The sequence below is a fragment of the Triticum aestivum genome, chromosome 7D (assembly GCF_018294505.1).
Source record: "Triticum aestivum cultivar Chinese Spring chromosome 7D, IWGSC CS RefSeq v2.1, whole genome shotgun sequence".
NCBI lineage: Eukaryota > Viridiplantae > Streptophyta > Magnoliopsida > Poales > Poaceae > Triticum > Triticum aestivum.
The window spans coordinates 329,375,741-329,384,189 of record NC_057814.1 but is presented as its reverse complement, the minus strand read 5'-3'; positions in this window follow the sequence as shown (position 1 = coordinate 329,384,189).

Below are 8,449 nucleotides of genomic sequence, written 5' to 3'. Positions count from 1 at the left end.
CCGCGGCTCCGCTCGCCGGCGACGCCCTTCGCCGCCCGATCTGCTGCAGCGCCGCCCGCGGCCTCCCTGCCGGCGCGCCACCGGAGCTCTGCTCCTCCGGCGCCGCCAACCACCAAACCCCGCCGCCTTCTGCCTTGCTCGCCGTCCCTCGCCGGCGTCCGCCCGACCCGCGCCGGCCTCAGATCCGGCCGGAATGGGTCCGGAGAGACCGGATCCGGCCATCCCCGGCCTCCTCCACACCTTCCCGCGCCTCTCCGGACTTCCCCGATCCACCGGAGCTCCATTGCCGCCCGTGTTGACTGTTCACCCGAGGTTGTTTTCATCACTAAGCCCCGAGTTTGTTGCATTATGTTGCCATGTTCATGATGCCATAACTTCGTGCTCGTTGCTCCGATTCATGCATATAATATATCGACATATTCATTTTGAGATGCTCTTCATTTTGTTCCATTGGGTGATGTTCATTAGAGTTCATCTTGATGCCCTAATCATCGTTGCAAGAGTGCTATATGCTGTTAACTGCTGTCTGTTTACAGAACTTGGTGATTTGTCTTTTTCATTTCATTTGTGTGTGCATCTTATGAGCTTGATGTCTACATGTGTTTTTAACTACATCATGCCATCTTTACAGGGGTGTTTGTAGTGTATTTTTAGGACCTTTGTGGTAATTAGCACAAGCATGCAAAGTAGCCTCCGTGATGTTGCTGATTTCAGTGACTTGGTCATTTCTGCCAAGTTTGAGTCTGTTATATTTTGTTGCCATGTAAACCTGCTGCTACAAGTCATTCTATGCATAATCTGGAGATGTTCACTAAGGATGTTTTGTTATACATGTTATTCCTTATCCAGCCGTGCCCTTGATTGTATTTATAGCCTACTGTAACTTGTCGTAATCTTGCTCCAAACTTGATAAATAATGTTGCTGTCAGCCTGTTAACATGAAGTTCAGTCTTGCCATGTGATTTTCTAGTGTTCTGTGTGTCCTATGGACTTGCTCTTGCAATTCTTAGCTTCATAATTATGCCTTCTTACTGCTGGTTACCTTGCCATGCCATGTAATGCTCTGTAGTGAGTGGTTCAAGCTCACTAACATGCCTATTTATCGTTATTTCTGCCATGCTCTGTTTTTCTTCCAAGTCTGAATCTGTTTAAGAAACTTGCTATGTTTACATGGGTGCCATCATATCTTCTGTGCCTTTTTGGCTCATGTTCAGTAAGGGACTTCTGTTCTATGCAATTAGTTGATTCATGCCATGCCTTTGTTTGCTATGATATATTCCTGTAGCATGTTGTTTTCTTGCACTAAACATTGCAACCTGATGTTATTTCTGTCTTGTCCAGTATAAGTCTGTGAAACTGTTATTATTTGCAATCTTGCCATGTCCTTTTGAGCATGTTCTAGTGATTTCTGGAGATAGCTCAGTATTCATATTTTGTAATTCTTTACCTGTATATCATGTCCATGCCTTTTGTTATCATGTTGGGGTGCTGTAGAATATTTTCATGATGCTTGCAATATGCCTAGTTGCTGTTTTGGACAGATTGTTGCTATATCTTGTTTGGAGTGTATGTGTTGCACCGTTGCTCCGTTTTGAGCATGCTTTATATGGAACTTGCTTAGAATTGCATGTAGTTTCATGTTACCTTGTTGCATCCTTGTTTTGAGTGTGTTTGCTTGATGTTTGAATGCATTTTGCATCAATGCCATGTTTAACTTGTTTCGCTCATATCTACTAGGCCGTAGCTCCGAATCTAATGAACTTTATATGTAACTTGACTAGATTTTCGTGTAGATCATCTTGGTGCATCTTAACTTGCTGTTTAAAAACTTGAACATAAGGTTTATTCAGTTCTGGACCAATTTCGAAATTTGCATATGAGGACTTACCGGAATTGTTATATGTTGTTTCCGGCCTCATTTAAACTTGCTTTGATGTGTTGTTCTTGTATGCATCATCTCTTGTCATGAGTAGCTTCATGTAGCCTTGTCATGCATCATACTTGGTTGAGCATCATGCCTTGTTCATGTGTGGTGTGTTTACCATGTTGTGTGCTTCTTCTCGATAGTTCCCGTTTTGTTGCGATCGTGAGGATTCGTTCGTCTACGATTGGTTCGTCTTCGTGGCTTCATCTTCTTCATCGACTCGTTATTCTTCCTAGCGGGATTTCAGGCAAGATGACCGTCACCTTGGATCTTATTACTATCATTGCTATGCTAGTTGCTTCGTTCTATCGCTATGCTGCGCTACCTATCACTTGCTCTTCAAGCCTCCCAAATTGCCATGAACCTCTAACCTTTGTCACCCTTCCTAGCAAACCGTTGTTTGGCAGATGGGAATTTGTCAATATCCGGTTGTAGAGTACTTGACACTTGACCTTAACTAAAACGCACCAACCGCATGTGTAGCCGTGATGGTCTCTTCTCGGCGGAGTCCGGGAAGTGAACACAGTTTCTGGGTTATGTTTGACGTAAGTAGGAGTTCAGGATCACTTCTTGATCATTGATAGTTTCACGTCCGTTCCTTTGCTTCTCTTCTCGCTCTTGTTCGCGTAAGTTAGCCACCATACTTGCTTAGTCGCTGCTGCAACCTCACCACTTTACCCCTTCCTTACCCATTAAGCTTTGCTAGTCTTGATACCCATGGTAATGGGATTGCTGACTCCTCGTGGCTCACAGATTACTACAACACCAGTTGCAGGTACAGGTTTTGCGATGATCATGACGCGAGAGCGATGTTTACTTGTTTGGAGTTCTTCTTCTGCTTCTTCTTCGATCAGGGGATAGGTTCCAGGTCGGCAGCCTGGGCTAGCAGGGTGGTTGTCGCTCGAGCTTCTGTTTGTGTTTCATCCGTAGTCGGATGTTGATCTTATGTATGATGTATTGATGTATTCTTGCGGCATTTGTATGCCTTGTATGTATCCCCATATATTATGTAATGTTGATGTAATGATACCCACCTTGCAAAAGCGTGTCAATATGCGGTTCTATCCTTGGTGGGACCTTCGAGTCTCTTTAGGATAGTATTGCATATTGGGCGTGACACTTGTCATATGAACCTTTATTATGCAGTCCGTCGCTTTTATTTCTTCCACATCACAAGATCGTATAAAGCTTATTCCCTCCACACCAATCAATCATACATATTTAGAGAGCAATTTTTATTGCTTGCACCGATGACAACTTACTTGAAGGATCTTACTCAATCCATAGGTAGATATGGTGGACTCTCATGGCAAAGCTGGTTTAAGGGTTTTTGGAAGCACAAGTAGTATCTCTACTTGGTGCAAACAATTTGGCTAGCATGAGGGGGAAAGGCAAGCTCAACATGTTGGATGATCCATGACAATATACTTTATCTCAGATATAAGAAAACATAACCCATTATGTTTTCTTCCTTGTCCAACATCAACTCTTTAGCATGTCATATTTTAATGAGTGCTCCCAATCATAAAAGATGTCCAAGATAGTATATTTATATGTGAGACCTCTCTTTCTTTATTACTGCCTATTAATTGCAACGATGACCAAAGCTATGTTTGCCAACTCCCAACAACTTCTAATCATCATACTCTTTCTATGTGAAGTCATTACTCTCAATAAGATCAATATGATCTCTTTATTTCTTTTTATTATTTTTCTCTTTTCTTTTATTCACTCAAGATCATAGCAAGATAATCAAGCCCTTGACTCAACACTAATCTTTATTATATATAGCTCACGGACTCGATTACATAGAGGGATCATAAAGAAAAACTCAAAACTAGATCATACCAAAACTTTATTCTACTAGATCAAGATACTACTAATAGGACCGAACTAAGAAAAACGGTAAAGATAGGAGTATGATGGTGATACGATACCGGGGCACCTCCCCCAAGCTTGGCAGTTGCCAAGGGGAGTGCCCATACCCACGTGATTATGTCTCCTTTGTTGGTGAAGAAGGTGGAGAAGATGATGGATAGTCGCACATCGAGCGTAAGAGGTCCTCCAGCTTGCGGATAATGCCCTTGAGTGCAACAATATGCTCCTTCAACAAAATATTTTCACGTGTGAGATACTTGTTCTGTATACGAGCTAACTCAATCATCTTGAAAGCTTCGATCTCAGTTGGGGTAAGAAGATTGTGATCAAGTTGAAGGGTGTCTTCTGCTGCCGGAGCTTGGTCCTCCTTGGCCTTCTTGATCCCCTCATCCTTGTTGATATCCATGGGTTCTTCCCTCTTCAGCTCTATCTTCATTAGCCACGCATCGTTATCACCATTGTTGGAGGAGGGGGATGACATGATGCTTGGCCTTGACAACCCTGACAGAAAATAGCTCGAAACAAGAACAGAGGATATTTGCGTGATACAGGAGTCAAAACCTTCGGGAGATTATATAATGAATTTTTACCGACCAAAATACGTATCGTGCAAGAAAATGGAGTCCGGAGAGCACACGAGGTGCCCATGAGGTAGGGGGCGCGCCCAGGGGGTAGGGCGCGCCCTCCGCCCTCGTGGGGCCCTCGTGTCCTTCCCGGACTGCTTCTTATTTTTCTATTTTTCTAAATATTCCAAAACGGAGAAATATTGCCATAAAAATTGTTTTGGAGTCGGTTTACTTACCGTACCACATACCTATTCCTTTTCGGAGTCTGAAATGTTCCGGAAAGTGTCCCTTATGTATTCCTCCGGGGTTACGGTTTCAATAACATTGGTTTCAACATTTATGGGATTACCTGAGATATAATGTTTGATTCTTTGACCGTTCACCACCTTCGGATTTGTTCCTTCGAAGTTCTTGATTTTTATGGCATCGGAACAATAGACCTCCTCGATAACGTAAGGACCTTCCCATTTAGAGAGAAGTTTTCCTGCAAAAAATCTTAAACGAGAGTTGTATAGTAATACATAATCACCTACATTAAACTCACGCTTTTGTATCCTTTTGTCATGCCATCTTTTAACTTTTTCTTTAAACAACTTGGCATTTTCATAAGCTTGGGTTCTCCATTCATCAAGTGAGCTAATATCAAATAACCTCTTCTCACTGGCAAGTTTGAAATCATAGTTGAGCTCTTTAATAGCCCAATATGCCTTATGTTCTAGTTCGAGAGGTAAGTGACATGCTTTTCCATAAACCATTTTATACGGAGGCATACCCATAGGATTTTTATATGCAGTTCTATAGGCCCATAATGCATCATCAAGTTTCTTGGACCAATTCTTTCTGGATCCATTAACAGTCTTTTGCAGAATTAATTTAAGCTCTCTATTGCTCAGTTCTACTTGACCACTAGACTGTGGGTGATAAGGAGATGCAATTCTATGATTAACATCATATTTAGCAAGCATTTTACGAAAAGCACCATGAATAAAATGTGAACCACCATCAGTCATCAAATATCCAGGGACTCCAAACCTCAGAAAAATGACTTCCTTAAGCATCTTAATAGAGGTTTTATGATCAGCACTACTAGTTGGAATAGCTTCTACCCACTTAGTAACGTAATCAACAGCAACTAAAATATGTGTGTATCCATTAGAGTCAGGAAAAGGTCCCATATAATCAAAGCCCCAAACATCAAATGGTTCAATAACAAGTAAATAATTCATAGGCATTTCTTGACGTCAATTAATGTTACCAATTCTTTGACATTCATCACAAGATAAGACAAACTTACGGGCATCCTTGAAGAGTGTAGGCCAATAAAAACCGGATTGCAATACCTTATGTGCAGTTCTATCTCCAGCGTGGTGTCCTCCATAAGCCTCGGAGTGACACTTGCGTAGGATCTGTTCCTGTTCATGCTCAGGTACACAACGTCTAATAACACCATCTACTCCTCCTTTATAAAGATGTGGGTCATCCCAAAAGTAATGTCTCAAATCATAGAAAAACTTTTTCTTTTGCTGGTATGTGAAACTAGGTGGTATAAATTTAGCAACAATGTAATTAGCATAATCAGCATACCATGGAGCAGTACGAGAAGCATTTATGACATTTAATTGTTCATCAGGAAAGCTATCATCAATAGGTAGTGGGTCATCAAGAACATTTTCTAACCTAGACAAGTTGTCTGCAACGGGGTTCTCAGCTCCCTTTCTATCAACAATGTGCAAATCAAATTCTTGTAGCAAGAGAACCCATCTAATAATTCTAGGTTTAGCATCTTTCTTTTCCATAAGATATTTAATAGCAGCATGATCCGTGTGAATAGTTACTTTAGAATCAACAATATAAGGTCTGAACTTATCACAAGCAAATACAACTGCTAAGAATTCTTTTTCAGTAGTAGCAGTATTTCTCTGAGCATTGTCTAGAGTTTTACTAGCATATTGAATAACATTTAATTTCTTATCAACTCTTTGCCCTAGAACATCACCTACAGCATAATCACTAGCATCACACATAATTTCAAAGGGTAAATTCCAATCAGGTGGCTGAACAATAGGTGCAGAGATCAATGCTTTCTTAAGTATTCCAAATGCTTCTACACCATCATCATCAAAGACAAATGGTATATCTTTTTGTAATAAATTAGTCAGACGCCGAGAAATTTTTGAGAAGTCCTTAATGAACCTCCTATAAAATCCGGCGTGACCCAGGAAACTTCTTATACCTTTGATGTCCTTGGGACATGGCATCTTTTCAATAGCATCAACCTTGGCTTTATCAACCTCAATACCTCTTTCAGAAACTTTATGCCCCAAGACAATACCTTCATTAACCATAAAGTGGCACTTTTCACAATTCAAGACAAGATTAGTTTCTTCACATCTCTGCCAAACTCGATCAAGGTTGCTCAAGCAATCATCAAAAGAGGATCCATAAACGGAGAAATCGTCCATGAAAACCTCACAAATCTTTTCACGAAAGTCAGAGAATATAGCCATCATGCATCTTTGAAAGGTAGCAGGTGCATTACATAAACCGAAAGGCATACGTCTACAAGCAAAAGTACCGAAAGGGCAAGTAAAAGTAGTCTTTGATTGATCTTTGGCTGATATATGTATTTGAGAGAAACCAGAATAACCATCTAGAAAGCAAAAATGTGTATGTTTAGATAATCTTTATAGCATTTGATCTATAAAAGGTAAGGGGTAATGATCTTTTTTAGTAGCCTTATTTAATTTGCAGAAATCAATTACCATCCTATAACCTGTAATAATTCTTTGCGGGATCAACTCATCTTTATCATTAGGAACGACAGTAATACCTCCCTTCTTAGGGACACAATGGACACGACTTACCCACTGACTATCAGCAACGGGATAAATTATACCTGCCTCAAGGAGCTTTAGTATTTCCTTTCTTACCACTTCTTTCATTTTAGGATTCAGCCATCGTTGATGATCACGAACTGGTTTGGCATCTTCTTCCAAATTTATTTTATGCTGACATAGAATGGGACTAATGCCCTTAAGATCATCAAGAGTATATCCAATAGCAGCACGGTGCTTCTTCAGAGTTTTCAATAATCTCTCTTCTTCATGCTCTAAAAGGTTAGCACAAATAATAACAGGATATATCTTTTTCTCATCAAGATAAGCATATTTAAGAGTATCAGGTAACGGTTTAAGCTCAAACACGGGATCACCCTTGGGTGGAGGAGGATCCCCTAGGATTTCAACAGGTAAATTGTGTTTCAGGATGGGTTCCTGTTTAAAGAATACTTCATCTATTTCCCTTCTTTCATTCATAAACATATCATTTTCATGGTCTAGCAAATATTGTTCTAAAGGATCACTAGGAGGTACGGCAATAGAAGCAAGACCAATAATTTCATCCTTACTAGGCAATTCTTCTTCACGGTGTTGTCTACTAAATTTAGAGAAATTAAACTCATGAGACATATCACCTAGACCAATAGTAACGACATCCTTCTCGCAGTCTATCTTAGCATTAACGGTGTTCAAGAAGGGTCTACCAAATATAATGCGACAAAAGCTATCTTGTGGGGAACCAAAAACAAGAAAATCAGCAGGATATTTAGTTTTCCCACACAAGACTTCAATATCTCTAACAATTCCCATTGGTGAAATAGTATCTCTATTGACAAGTTTAATTGTGACATCAATATCTTCTAACTCAGCAGGTGCAATATCATGCATAATTTCTTTGTATAAGTCAAAAGGTATTGCACTAGCACTAGCACCCATATCACACAAGCCATGATAACAATGATCTCCTATTTTAACAGAAATAACAGGCATGCCTACCACAGGTCTATGTTTATCTTTAGCACAAGGTTTGGCAATTCTAGCAGTTTCCTCACAGAAATAAATAACATGCCCATCAATATTATCAGACAAGAGATCTTTAACAATAGCAATATTAGGTTCAACTTTGATTTGCTCGGGAGGTGTATAAGTTCTAATATTGCTTTTACGAACCACAGTTGAAGCTTTAGCATGATCCTTTATCCTAACAGGGAAAGGTGGTTTCTCAACATAAGAAGTAGGAACAA